This window comes from Anolis sagrei, chromosome 5, assembly GCF_037176765.1.
Source record: "Anolis sagrei isolate rAnoSag1 chromosome 5, rAnoSag1.mat, whole genome shotgun sequence".
Lineage (NCBI taxonomy): Eukaryota > Metazoa > Chordata > Lepidosauria > Squamata > Dactyloidae > Anolis > Anolis sagrei.
The window spans coordinates 51,094,031-51,109,390 of record NC_090025.1 but is presented as its reverse complement, the minus strand read 5'-3'; positions in this window follow the sequence as shown (position 1 = coordinate 51,109,390).

The window sequence follows — 15,360 nt, the reverse complement described above, 5'->3', positions numbered from 1 at the left end:
TGGATTAAACCTTAAGGGCATCAAATGACCCCTTTGTGTACTTTCATATTAACAGGCCAGTATAATTAAAAGGCGAAAGTTAGTAGGTCACTCCCTGATATGGAGTGACCCACTCATTCAGAATACAATTCTATCTATGGAGAGAGGCACACTGTGATTGGAGATAATAGGTAGATTCCACCTTCCCTTCTATTCACATATCAGTTAAGTAGATAAGTGGGCAATGGTAGATGCCTCCTCTTATCTCTGATCAGCATTTGGATCAGTAAAGAGAAACAGGGCTTCCATTGGACTCTTAGGTGACTCTGATTGCAAACAATTCCTCTCCCCTGATCTACACTGTGGAGCTTTTAATCTGTGGTTGTTGCCCTTAGGAGAAAATGTTTCAACATTCAATTGCTTTTGAAGTTATTTTAACCAACTTTACAATTTATGGGTTTTTTTTTCATGTACAGTTAGCTCTCCATATCCATGGATTCTGCCTGCATAAATTTTGCAGTCCTCAGCTTGAACAAAAAATCCTCCCAAAATTCCAAAAAGCTAACTTTGATTTTGCCATTTTATATAAGGGGTGCCATTTTAATACCTCATTATATATAAATGGATCTGAACACCCACAGATTTTGGTATTCACAGGTGGACTGGTAAACTGGCTGGGATTTCTGAGAGTTGCAAGCCATAACACCTGGGGATCCACAGGTTGAGAACTACTACCCTAGCAGATACCAAGAACCCACTGTATTATTAGATTGAGTCTTGCTTTTGTTTTTGTTTTTTGTAGGGTGAAGGAAAGTTCTTCTAATGATTGTTATGGCTATTCTGTGGCAATGGTCTACAAAGCATTATATAAAGCTGATGTGGGAAACCTACAATAGATAGAGTTCAACATCATCTGGAATGTCACAGGTTTCCCCTCATTTCCCCAGATAATAATAATAATAATTTTATTTATATCCTACCACCATATCCCAGAAGGGATTCAGGGTGACTTACAAAAGCATGTGGTAGTGCAGTGGAATATACAAATACAGTGAAACACATAAGGAGCCCCTGGTGATGCAATGGGTTAAACCACTGAGCTGCTGAACTTGTTGACCGAAAGATTGCCGGTTCAAATCTGGGAGGAGGGGTGAACTCTTGCAGTTAGGCCCAGCTTCTGCCAACCTACCAGTTCGAAAACATGCAAATGTGAATAGATCAATAGGTACCACCCGGTGGGAAGGAAATGGTGCTCCATGCAGTCATGCCGGCCACATGACTTTAGGGGTGTCTATGGACAATGCTGGCTCTTTGGCTTAGAAATGAAGATGAGCACCAATCCCCACGGCTAGACTTAATGTCAGGGGAAAACCTTTACTTTACCTAAAATACATAGTAAACAATTACAATGTCAGTAACATAAAGCAGATGTATATAAAACAACATATAAAAGCCCTGCTAATTTAAATAAAATACTCAATAAAATGCACCTATAGTTGTGGATGTATTAATTTCAGTCACATTAAGTGCCCGAGTCAAACAGTGTGCTTGGTCCTCAAGTTTTAAGTAATGTTAACTATGTTCAAAGGCCTGCTTAAAAAAACATGTTTTCAAGTTGTTGAAAACTCTCCCTTGTCCCCACCAACCATGCTTGAGACAGAGGCAGGACTAAGCAAATGCTGCCACAAAGTTCATGACATTTAGGTTCTGCATCTGCATGAAAATCTGGATGGAGGGTTTCTCAGGGATCAGCAACATAGACAAAGCAAAGGACCCATGACTAAGGAAGCTTTGTATCTACAATTAAAACTGAGGTGCAAGTTAGGAACAAAGTGTATAAATGGCAGAAGTTCACTACTACTGGAAATTGACCTACTAGATTTTCTTGCTGTTCATTCTGGATTTTTAAAATCCTTCATCTGTTTACACTCAAAAAAAGTTTAGCTAGTATTCATTGTAATACACTTGTGGGTGTAACTCTCCCAATTCTTAGGATACTTTGAGTTGTTGTTCCATTTTTTTTTACTTTAGGAAAGAAACATTTCAAGGAAACACATGTCCTTTCCACATAGCTGAATAAAATCCCACATTATCTGCTTTGAACTGGAATATATAGCAGTGTGGATTGAGATAACCCAGTCCAAAGCAGATAGTAAAGGTAAAGATTTTCCCCGGACAAAAAGTCCAGTCGTGTCCGACTCTGGGGGTTGGTGCTCATTTCCATTTCTAAGCCAAAGAACCGGCGTTGTGTGTAGACACCTCCGAGGTCATGTGGCTGGCATGACTGCATGGGTGCACCGTTACCTTCCGACCAGAGCAGTACCTATTGATCTACTCACATTTGCATGTTTTTGAACTGCTAGGTTGGCAGAAGCTGGGGCTAACAGCAGGAGCTCACTCTGCACCCCGTATTCCAACTTGTGAACTTTTGGTCAGCAAGTTCAAAGCAGATATTGAGGGATTTTCTGCCTTTTATGACTGTGTGGAAAGGCCCACATCTAGAAGGAATGCACTCTGGCTATGATCCAATAGTTGCTTCTATCAGTGGAACCTGGAGGTATGCAATGTTTCCAAAACTGTAACTGTGGGTCTCCCCAAAGGTTTGCCTCTTCAGCTGGTTTATTGCAGGGAAGATAGGTTACTCATGTGGTTTCAGATAGGAGAATAATATTATGTTATGCCAGTGTTATCACAGGGCTCTGTTAATCATTCGACTGGAGAAGAGGTAGAGGTCCTGAATAGTAAACAGTAGGGGTAGGTGAAATTCATATGCAAAAAAAGTAGACGGTGAGAATGACCTTAATAGACACCATTAACAAAACTGTTGTTAGGTAGAAACACAGACATCTTTGCATTGTTGAGTGATTAGTTAAAACACACCTTTGTTCAAGCCACAAGAGATAAGAGCTGGATCTTTAGGTGAATTCTTGTCCAGCTGCTTGCCTTTGACATCTGTCTTTGAAGTTCCTTTGATTAAAAAAGGGCCACTTTGAGGTCAGGGACTGAGTGTCCAGGAAGGCTGCATTTTTTGTCCACTAGTATTGTAATACTGCTGTTTCTGATATCAGCATTGTGTCCATTTCTTTTTCTGTGCTTGTTTGCTCCATGTAGGATGCTAGCGGGCTGCACTGCATTGTTAAATGATGCATAGTGCACCGCAAACTCTTTGTTGTTAATGAGAAACAGACAGAGATTTGAAATGATGATACAATGTGAAGTAAATTAATGCCTTTGGATCCCTAATTGCTTGATGGTGGAATAATAATTAAAATTCCAATTAATATGCATTCTCAACGTTCCACACCTTCTGCTCAATCATTCTTATATTTACTTGAAAACAGTTCCTATGGAATATGTGGACTATTTACAAAATGCTAGGAGGTGTTTTGAGACAGTCTTGACAACCAGAGCCCAACTTCCTGCAAAAGCAATATTTTATTTTACAGTTGGTATTCACAGAAGCTTATTTCATTTCCTGGGAATACCTAGGCAAAGAGATTTCACTAGTCCCATTCCTGGAATAATCCTGCTTTACTGCATTTCCCAATCTATTTCATCTAATTTCTGTTTGGTTTCCCTGTAAGTGAAACATGGCTAGTTCCTTCCAAACAAAATTAATAGCCAATGAAGTGCACTCTTATTGTTAAAATAAGGGCCATTCCAGACAGGCCCTATATCCCAGGATCTGATCCCAGGTTTTCTGTTTATCCCAGATTATCTGGCAGTGCAGACTCACAATCCAGTTTAAAGCAGAAAACCTGGGCTCTGATTCTGGGATATAGGACCTGTCTAGAAGGGCCCTAGAATAAGCATTCCTTCCTACTTTTATAACTGACTCTATCTTGTTGATCTTTAAGAGTTTCAGATCTATCATTAGTTCATTTGGTCCTTATTGCTGAGCAAAATACAATAGAGTCTCACTTATCCAAGATAAATGTGCCAGTAGAACGTTGGATAAGCAAAAATGTTGGATAATAAGGAGGAATTAAGGAAAAGCCTATTAAATGTCAAACGACATTATGATTTTACAAATTAAGCACCAAAACATCATGTTTTACAATGAATCAACAGAAAAAGCATTTCAATACACGGAAATGTTAGAGTGTATTTACGAATTGAGCACCAAAACATTGCAATGTATTGAAACATCTGTGGATCCAGGTGGGAGGCAGACTGCGTTGGATAATACAGAACATTGGATGAGCAACAGTTGGATAAGCGAGATTCTACTGTAGCTAGAAAATTTACACTTTTCCTTACCCTTTACCGCTGGATCCTATACAAAAAGTTAGTATAAAATGATACAGAAGCTATAAGCACGACTGTCAATGTCCCATTTCACTTAATGAATTATTAAGATTCTTTAACATACCATCATGCTTAGTTCCAGGGTACTCAAACAGCCTGCCATCTTCCACTGCACTGAATCAGAGCCTGAACTGAATGTTGTGGTTGCTACAGGTCCCAGATTCTTTGGACATCCCTGTTTGTTCTGTTGCATCTTTTAGTAGTGTTCATTGCCGTTGACCATGGTGTCCTTCTGAATTGCCTGAAGTATTGCTTGGCCTAAATGAGACCATCTTACCATGTTTCAGTCCTTCCTCGTTCTCAAGGATTTTGGTTAAGGGACATACAACTCGTACATTGTTGCAAATGAAAATCTTCCTTCTGTTATTTATTTATTTTTATCCTGCTTTTCTTCCATGTGTGGGATTCAAAGCGGCGTACAATGTCAAAATTACATAACATAGAAATACAATAAAAACATCATATAAGCAAAGTAAACAGAAATACACACTACATAAGCCAAATTTAACAAATTAATAAATTAAAACATTATACCATTAAAAATTCCCTGACCCTCAGGCCATTAAGTTTATCCATCAAAAGAGTTGTTCTAGAGTTCTAAAAACTCCTTTAGGCCGTGCTAAAATATTGCCAGTCCAAAATAACATTCCAAAAATATACAATTACCAATATGTATCTGGCCATTGCCTATTGTTGATCTTCAGGTTTCATAAAAAAGTTTTAACTTGAGAGCAAAAGGCCAGCAAGGAGGGGGCCAATCGCGCCTCTCTAAGAAGGGAGTTCCAGAGCTGTGGGGCCACCACCGAAAACTGTCACAACCGTGCTTGTGACAGTGGTAGGACCAAGAGAAGGGCCTCTCCTGATGATCTCAGGGCTCGTGTGGGTTCATAGGAGAAGATGCGATCCCTCAAGTTAGCTGGACTTGAACTGTTTAGAATTTTATAGGCTAAAGCCAGCACCTTGAATTGTGCCCGGAAACAAATTGGGAGCTAGTGTAGCTGCTTCAGGAGCAAAGTAGTTCTTTCCCTGTATCTTGCCCCCGTAATCAGTCTAGCCACTGACCTTTGTATGAATCAAGTTTTTGGATGCTCTTCTGGGCAGCTCCACATAGAGCACGTTACAGTAATCTAGTTTGGATATGACAAAGGTGTGTACTACCATGGCCAGATTGGGCTTTTCAAGGTAAGGGCACACAAGCTTTAACTGTGTGAAGGCTCTCCCAACCACTGCTGACACATAGGCCTCCAGGGTCAGTGCTGAGTCCAGGAGGACCTCCAGACTGCAAACCTGCACCTTCAGGGGAAGTGTGACCCTATCCAGTACAGGTTGCAGCCCAGTACCCTGACCAGCCCTCATCCAGTCCATCACAGCTGGCAGACACCGGTTCAGGGTCAGGACGGCATCCTTGGCATCAGGTGGAAATGAGTAATAGAGTTGGGTGTCATCTGCATATAGATGGCACCGAATTCCAAAACTCCAGATGATCTCTACCAAAAGTTTCATATAGATTTTTAGAAATAAAGTTGGGGAAGTAAATATGCATACACCTTGTTTAAAATATTTTATTAATTATTTGCAAAAGCCATAATTCAATTTTTCAGAGAAATAAACTTTTCTTTTTCCAGATTACCCTCTCTCCCTCCTCTTTTCCCACCTGTGTCTTCATGTTTTATGTTGTTGGGACTAACAATTCAATTGAGACAGTTATTTTTAGTTTGATTATTTATTATTTATTTATTATTTATTTATTATTTGCACTTGTTAACCGCCACTCTCAGCCCGAAGGCGACTCGTGGCGGTGTACAGAACATAGAACATAAAGACAACAGTTACAGTAAATCAGGATCATAACACACATCTTACTAACACACAGCTAATTAAACTAAAAATCCGCTTCGTCTTGTTTGGGCCATAATCAATCTCGTCGTCGTAGTCCATTCCGGTGGTCATTCCAAAAACATAGCACTTAATTGAAGGCCTTTTCGAAGAGCCAGGTTTTCAGGCCCCTACGGAAGGCCATGAGGGAGGGCGCCTGTCTAATTTCAGCGGGGAGGGAGTTCCACAGCCGGGGGGCCACCACCGAGAAGGCCCGCTCTCTAGTCCCCGCCAAGCGTGCCTGTGAGGCAGGCGGGACCGAGAGAAGGGCCTCCCCGGATGATCTCAAGGTCCTCGTGGGCTGGTAGGCCGAGATGCGGTACTCAAGGTATTTTGGGCCGGAATCGTTTAGGGCCCAACCGTTTATTTGGTCGCAACAGCCCATTTAGTTGTTCCCCTCTGTTGTAAAAACAAAAAATGACTGTTCCCCAAAAGGTGTGCTGTTAGAAGGAGGCAAAGAATAGCTGGGTTGCTGATGCAGCAAATATTGTAACTGGAAAGGCAAAACTGCGAGAGACCAGCTCACTGCAGTGACAGGAATATATCTCAAATCCCCTAGGAAAACTAACCATAACAACAACTCTGGGTTAGTTTGAATGCATAAACGGTCTTGCCCGAACAAACCCTAAGAAGAGCTAAATAGGAACTGCATTTGGTAGCTTCTCTTTTAGTTTGTATTTTCTTTAGCATCAACAGTGAGGAATGCACTGTTCCATACACAACAAACCTATTTGTGTAGGTTGCCTAGGCTGGGGTGCCAATTAAAGCTGGAGATAGCAGTAAGACCAAAACACGCTATACTGGATTCAAAAATGGGAGGAGAACACTTCATGCTGAATCCACCTTTGCAAACAAACTATTACCATCCTTCAGTTTTAAAAGACTTATACACACTCACCCTCGAAATCGTATTATAATTGTGGTTTGGGCAAAATACTCCTCCCCAAAAGGGCAGACACACACACACCACAAGGCTTTTCTAAGTATTTATTTGAATGGAATTGCCCTTCTAGTCATATGACTATTAAAGCTCTTCAGACATGCAGAAAGCATTGTTATATTACACTGCCCAACATTCTGGGTAAACTGTGATCCGTTTTGGTTTCCCGGATTTCAGTGGAGTCCCAATCTGTTTTTCAGGAGCCTGGGGTGCCAAAATATTTGTTTTCTATCTGGCCCAATATGGGAGGGGTGCTTTCCAGGCTCCCCTTCCCATCATTTCAGGCATTTAAGCTGTTTCTACTCTAGAGGAGAGGTGCTGCAAGCAGGCATGTGTGCTTTCTCTCCTGGGCTTGCACCACGCCACACACTCTTTCCAAGGCATTTAAAGGAGGCTTCTTAAACCTGTTTCTGGTCTAAAGGAAAGGTGTTACAGGCAGGCAGGAACACTTTAAAGAGGCTTTAAAGCTTTTTCTACTTTAGAGGAGAGGCACTGCAGGAAGGTGTGCACGCTTTAAAGAGGCTTCTTAAAGCTGTTTCTACTCTAGAGGAGAGATACTGCATGCACGTGCATGCACTTTAAGGAGGCTTCTTAAAGTAGGCGCACACGCTTTTCTCCTGGGCCTGCACCATGCCATGCACGCTTTCCAGGGCATTTAAAGGAGGCTATCCCACTTCCAGGTAAGGAAGAGCAATGACCTCCAAGAGCCTATCCTCCCTGAGCTTCCTTAAAAAAACACGCTTTTTTCCTGGCATGCTTCTATCTCTTTTTTGCTTTGGGTTTAATGCTTCCTTACAGCTGTTTCTAATCTCTGCTCTAGAGGAGAGGTAACTGGCAGTAGTTTTCAGGGAATTAGGGTTTTCTTTTTGCTTGCTGGGATTCATAAAAAAGATTGAACTGTGATGCCAAATAGAGGAGGAGGAGCTGAGATTGGCTGCCAGGTGGTCCATAATGGCTAGGCCCTTGCCATTTTCGTGCACCAGAACAAACAAAAGAAGCCAGATGGCTGAAGGAAACGGATAAAAATGGATCCATACACAACTCTATTGTATAGACCACATCAGTTTCCTAGATATGGGTACCATGATTTTTTTTCAGTGAGCAGATAAAGACTGGTATATGGTATATGTTCTGTAACTCAAAAACCAGAGCTGATGGTGGAAAACTGATACAATTTTTGGAATCAGCAGGTTATATACACCCAGAATCAGGTCTAATATTTGAGTCACCAGTTGGCCAGAGTGTTACCAGTTGTTGTACTAAAGGTACATGGTGGTTTGGATCACATGGAAGAATCTGAAATAAGAAAAAGAGAGCCACTTTTATTCCTAATGTATTTTGTACAAATAAGAATGGAAAATTGGAACAAATGGGATCAGCATCTAAAATATTTATGTGTGGAGTCCAGATTCCAGTCTTGCCCTCTTCCATAATAGTTGATTCCACTTCTGCTTTTGTGTTTTTCAGTCAACGCACCAAACAGTTACTATTAGTTATCCTGGTTTTTTTTTTAATTTAAGCCAGAACTTAAAACATCTTTAGTCTAATTTTGAAAGCATTTTATGGGGAACAATACTAGGAAGAACAGAGTAGTATTTTCATTTATGACAGTAAGCCTTCCTATACACACTTGCTTTCTGACTCTAATGCCCTCCACTGTTGTTTTTCAGAGGTGGACCGTAGCAAGTGTGACAGGCAGCAATGAACATGAGGAAGGTAGGGAGCATCAGGAAGAGGAAGCCCACACCACAATCCCTTTGGGTTTAAATACTAGGGCGGGCAGGCGGGTAGGTTGGTTTTGTTGTACAGGAGATGAGAAGGGAGGAAGGTTAGACTCATGGGAAAATGGGATGGATGAGAGAGATGTGTTGGAAAGGGGTTGAGTTCAAATGAGACTAGAAATACCTAGAGGAGTAGAATAGGAGCACTAACCAGAGAAAATAAAAATCTGGGTATAGCAGCCTAGACAACCATCCTCTTCCAAGAGAAGAGAGAAGAGGCTATTGAGGTAGGGCAGCAGTATGAAGAAACATAGTCAAAAAAAGGATCAGTGGAAAGGAAGAATTTGAAATAGCTAAATGAAAGAGCAGCAGGAGAGAAGATATGGTTCAAAAGTGGCCTGCCCCCCAAAATGTAACTGGGTGAATAAAATCAGTACATCAGGGCCTTAGCATGGTGGTTTAAACTTCCAACTGCAGAAAATTTTGCAGATCGATAGTTCAAGTCTGGGTTGGGGTGAGTTCCCAACCGTCAGCCCAGCTTCTGCTTACCTAGCAATTCGAAAACAGAAATGTGAGTAGATGAATAGATACTGCTTTAGCGGGGAGGTAATAAAAAGCACCCATGCAGACATGTCGGTTTGATCGGAAGAGCATCTAAGGACAAAAAAGCTCCTCATTATGGAAGATGGAGCGACAACACCCGGCCCCTCCCCTGTGGCTAGAGTCAAGCACAGCCTCCAGATGCCAGAGATAGAAAAAGATGGGAAGCCTTTACCTCTGTTTATTTACTGTCTGTCTTTGTTAATTGTATAATGGCATTGAATGTTTGCCGCATATGTGTATTGTAATCTGCCCGGAATCCCCTAGGGGAGAAAGGGTGGAATATAAATAAAGTTTATTATTATTATTATTATTATTATTATTATTATTATATGTTCCCAACATTTCAGTACAAATATACTCATAATTATCAATTAAACATACAATTATCAAACTGATAATGCAGCATTAAAAGATTTCTTACACTTGTGGAGATATGCTCAGCTTGTAAAAGGAATGCATGTGGCTTTTCTGTATGGTTTAAGAGGGATTTTGGTTCAATATTAATTATTCCAAAACTAGGTCAACACTCGTCCTCCATCCAAATGGGAATTTAAATAAATGATTCACTTAAATAATTATGCATTCATGTGAACATGTGGGCTTATTTCAACATTAAATATTTAGTAATTTCAAACAGATACAGAAACTTTGGTTTAGTTTTTGGTAATGACTAGGTTTTAATTGTTTATGATTTACAGTTTACGGTTTTTGTTTCTTTCCATTCTCTGTATGTATTCCTTTTTTATTACTTCCAATAAATGGACAAGAAATCACATTTTCCAAAATGGATATGATGGTTTGTTTCCTTCTCTCCAAAGCTCAAACCAGAGACAAAGGAGGGAGGAATTAAATCATGGATGCCTTACGTAGTGTGCATGATGCAAATATAAATGCCAAGTTTGCTTTAATACAATTAAAACAATCCTGTTTCAACACCAATATAGTTAGCTTAAGTTCGTTTTTAATGAAAATGCCACATTATAACACTTTCTTAGTAACCTGCTTATCCAAGATCTTCATTCACCAATGACTGTTCAGTATGAACATGGAAATGACTCCTTTGCAGAAGGAGATAATTCTCTACATACCTAAAATTCCCCTGTCTCTTCCTCTACCCTTAATTACCAGTTGTGTCATCACATCCCATCCATCCTCAACTATCAGTCACCATTATGTGCCCCTTGGGCATGCTCAGTCTTCTATACAACATTTACATCCTCTCCCCTCTACACTCCATTTTTCCTAGTGGTAAAGGTAAAGGTTTCCCCCTGACATTAAGTCTAGTCGTGTCCGACTCTGGGGGGATGGTGCTCATTTTCATTTCTAAGCTGAAGAGTAGGTGTTGTGGGTAGACGCCTCCAAGGCATTGTGGCTGGCATGACTGCATGGAGCCCTGTTACCTTCCCACCAAAGTGGTAACTATCAATGTGCTCACATTTGCATGTTTTCAAACTGTTAGGTTGTCAGAAGCTGGGGCTAACAAGGAGAAGAAAGTTTGCATCTTGGAAGCAGTGCATTTGGGTCATTCTCCTCTCCTAAAATGCCTGGCCTAGGGGATGCTGGGAGCTGTAGTCTGGAAGAGTGTGTGGATATGCCATTGTGTGTTTCGTTTGCCAGGGGAGTCGTTTTTGCGCATGTGCTGTAGTATTTTTTGCTTTTTTGGCTTTTTACATCCCTTCCGCTGTGTTTTTCAGTGTTTTTATGAGTGATGGTCACTTGTTGAACTGATAGGTATATTGTGTCAAAATTTGGTGTCAATTCGTCCAGTAGTTTTTGGGTTATGTTAATCCCACAAATGAACATTACATTTTTATTTATATAGATGGGGTATGTTTTTATTGTTATGGTCATATGTGGCATTGAATTTTGGCAAAGTCTGTAAGCTGCCTTGAGTCCCCTGCAGGGTGAGAAAGGTGGGGTATAAATGAAGTAAGTAAATAAGTAAGTAAGTAAATAATATTCTCTCTTAAAAAATCTCCAGCATAATTGAAGAATTTGATTAAAGAGAATATCTTCAATCAAATCTGGAAATATTCAAATCCACAAAAGTAAAAAACCACAAATGTGGATGGACCACTGCGTATTCTGTTTAGTATTTGTTGCTACATTATGTTTATCTTAAAAATCCACTCCTGCAGACTAATAACTGTGAACATTACCATTCTGGATTCCCCAAAAGCTGAAATAAAATACTACGTTCGGCTGAAAATGTACATTTGGAAAAGAGATTCAGGGGTTGCCACAACGCCTCAGTGGGTCAACCTAAAGTGTCCTAGTCTAAGAGTCTAAGAGGTGTAAGTGAAAAGTAAGCATTGAGACAATTGATAATACAATTTGCACAATAAAGACTATTTACAAGAATAATGGGGGACATATGTGATACCTAGGAGCCCCCGGTGGCGCAGTGAGTTAAAGCACTGAGCTCCTGAGCTTGTTGACCGAAAGATCACAGGTTCGAATTCGGAGAGCGGCGTGAACTCCCGCTGTCAGCCCCAGCTTCTGCTAACTTAACAGTTCAAAAATATGCAACATGAGTAGATCAATAGGTACTGCTCCGGCGGGAAGGTAACAACGCTCCATGCAGTCATGCTGGCCACATGACCTTGGAGATGTTTATGGACAATGCTGACTCTGCTTGGAAATGGAGATGAGCACCACATCCCAGAGTTGGACACGACTGGACTTCATGTCAGGGGAAAACCTTTACCTTTACCTATGTGATACCTGGAATTGGTATAATTTACCATCAGAGATTAGAAATTTAGAGGAAGGGGATTAAAAACAAATACCTGCTATTCTTTTCCCCTTCCACTCTGATAATGGAAGTTTAACAGATTTAAGGCTCCAAAATCAGAACTTCCAGCCTTAACCTTTTTTTTTCATGTCAGGAAAGAAACTGAAAGTCACTTCTGGAGTGAGAGGATTTGCTGTCTGCAAGGACAGGGGACACCCAAATGTTTTGATGTTTTATCATCCTTGTGGGAGACTTCTCTCATGTCCCTTCATGGGAAGCTGGAGCTGACAGAGGGAGCTCAACACGTTCTCCCTGGATTTGAGCCTACAACCTGTCGGTCCTCATTCCTGCTGGCACAAAGGTTTAACCCACTGCACCACCGGGAGCGTCTACCTTAACCTATGAGAATGAGTTATAAGGCTGCATATCTTTATCTTCTTACCTAGATGTACGTATGCAGCCTCACAAATGAAGCAGCTCCATGGGAATCAGTGGATTTAATTCTGAACAGGTGTGCACAGGATTGTCATTGGCTTTCTTAAGAAGAATCCAGGGTGTTGGAGTTGTGATATAATTATCCTGTTTATAGGAACTTTGCATTTAATGCATATTTGTATCCACATCAGCCCATTTGTTGTCTGGCTTAGATCCTTTGTTGTGACCGAACCTTCATTTGTAAGTCAAACTCAAGACTTTTGAAATGTTTCTTTTCTTGTTCTGCACCTCCAGGAATCCATCAGAGATTGTATAAACTGCAATTTTAAAAAAGCAGTTTTCCAGCTCTGATGGAAAGATTCAGATATTTCAAGTCCTATTTTATGCATATCGTCATCGTCAGCCACAACTTGTGATGCTAACAACCATTCCACCAAAAATGTGCTAGCTGCTGATAGAAGAACAAAGGAAAGTGCATTTTCTCAGTATCTTTTTAAAAACATGTAAAGCTTAAACTCACAGCATTAACTAGATATTACCAATAATATTTTATAAAATGTAGCAATAGAATCATATAATCATTGATTTGGAAGAGACCTTGTGGGCCATCCTGTCCAACCCGCTGCCAAGAAGCAGGGAAATCAGTTCAATGCTTTGCAAATTACAGTTGCATGAAAAGGGGATAATATGAAAGACACTTGTGTCAGCTAATTTGGTTAAATATGTGAATTATACATTGGTAGAAAGTTCAGCAAGGGAAAAGATTGGGTAGTCAGGCATTTTTTTACATCCTATAATTAAATGTCTTAGGGTTGGGGTTTTTCCCCTTCATTACACAATTCTGAAAATATTTTCCTCGGTGCAATATATGTTAAAAAGCAAAGAATAAATGAACAATGGCATTTCACTCATTAACTACAGAAGTACATATATGTGATTTTGAACTCATTTGTGTGGAAAGCATGGGTAAAGATGGAATTGTGTAAAGTTTAATAAAGTTAATTATTAAATTAATAATTTAATTATTAAATTAACTTAGAAATTACTAAGTTTTTTCCCCATTTTTTTTATTTCCTTTCTTCAAGTCTGTAAAAAGGTAAAGTAATCACATCCAACTCTGGGGAGGGGGTTGTATTAATTTCAATTTCTAAGCCGCAGTGACGGTATTGTCCATAGACATCTTCTAGGCCATGTGGCTGGCATGACTGCATGGAGTGCTGTTACCTTCCCACTGGGTGGTACCTATTGATCTACTCACACTTGCATGTTTTCGAACTGCAAGGTTGGCAGAAGCTGGGGCTGGCAGCGTGAGCTTACCTCATCCCGTGAATTTGAACCTCCAACCTTGCGGTCAGCAAGTTCAGCAGCTCAGCGGTCTAACCCACTGCACCACTGCGACCTGTATCTTACCCCTTTCTCAGAAAACCACGATAGATTCATGCCAACTTCATCACTGTATCTTAACCATTTTTGGCAACCATTTAAGTATCTGGGTGTTTAGAGTATGCAGAACGAAAGTGGTATAACTACATTCCGAGTACATTGAAGATCACATGCGTGGTTGATGGGGACGAGGGAAATGACCTTCTCGGTGGTGCCCCCCCCCACACACACACACTTTGGAATGCCCTCCCCAGAGAGATTAGGCAGGCCTCACACTGTCCTCCTTCTATAGGGATTCGAAGACTTGGGTGTTTAAACAAGCCTTTGAGAATGTCTGGCCCCAATGGTCTGCAATTAATGAGATGGCACTGCACATTCATCCCATGCCCTTGTTCCTTAGCTACAACTTGCACTATCAACCCCCCTTTTTAAACAGCTCCACTGGCTGCCGATAAGTTTCCAGTCCCAATTTAAGGTGCAAGTTATCACCTACAAAACTCTAAATGGTTCAAGACCTGCCTGTCTTCATGACCGTATCTTCCCCTACGAGCCAACAGGGTCTCTAAGATCTTCTGGGAAGGCTCTTCTTCTGCTCCCACCTCCGTCTCAGATGTGGTTGGTGGGGACAAGAGAAAGGGCATTCTTGGTGGTGGCCCTTTGACTCTGGAACTCCCTCCCCAGGGAGATCAGGCTAGCATCTTCCCCATCTATGGTTCGTAAGGAACTAAAGATGTTGATGTTTCGTTGTGCATTCGATTGACAATTCCTTTGACAGATGGTCCCTAACCATGGCCTAAAATCAAGTTCCTGTATCAAGTTCAAGGTCCTGTTAAAATATTTCTATGCTGCTATATGATCTATTCACCTTATTGACCAGCCTATTTTCTAACTTGAATTCAGAGAGACTGCTGTATATATTGTTGCCCTGTTTGACCTTTTGAACCGAAGTAAAGATACTGTTACTTGTTGCAGAAGCCCGAGTGACACTTCATTATATTGCAGGATATATCTTGGTTCAGAAACTGTGGTAAAACTTCTGTTTAATTATATTTACCAGCCCCCACATATACTACCTGTTAGGGTTCCGCAAAGCTCAGGAAAATGTTCAGAAAATAAACAGTGAGATGAGAAGACTCCAGCTTGATGTTATGTCGAGCCATTAAGAAATAAAGGTGGGAATACTTAGGAAGTGTTTGTTAGGAAGGATGTAGGGGGCGGCTGTGGTTTGACGGTATCCTAAATCCATCATTTTAGGCACAAATGCAGGCAGTATAGAAACAGAAATAAATGGAGAGATTACATTATTAGAAAGGGATGTATTCTTAAGTATCCCACAGGGAGGAAGTGGGTTACTGCTATTTGCCCTTTGGGGCATTTTCACC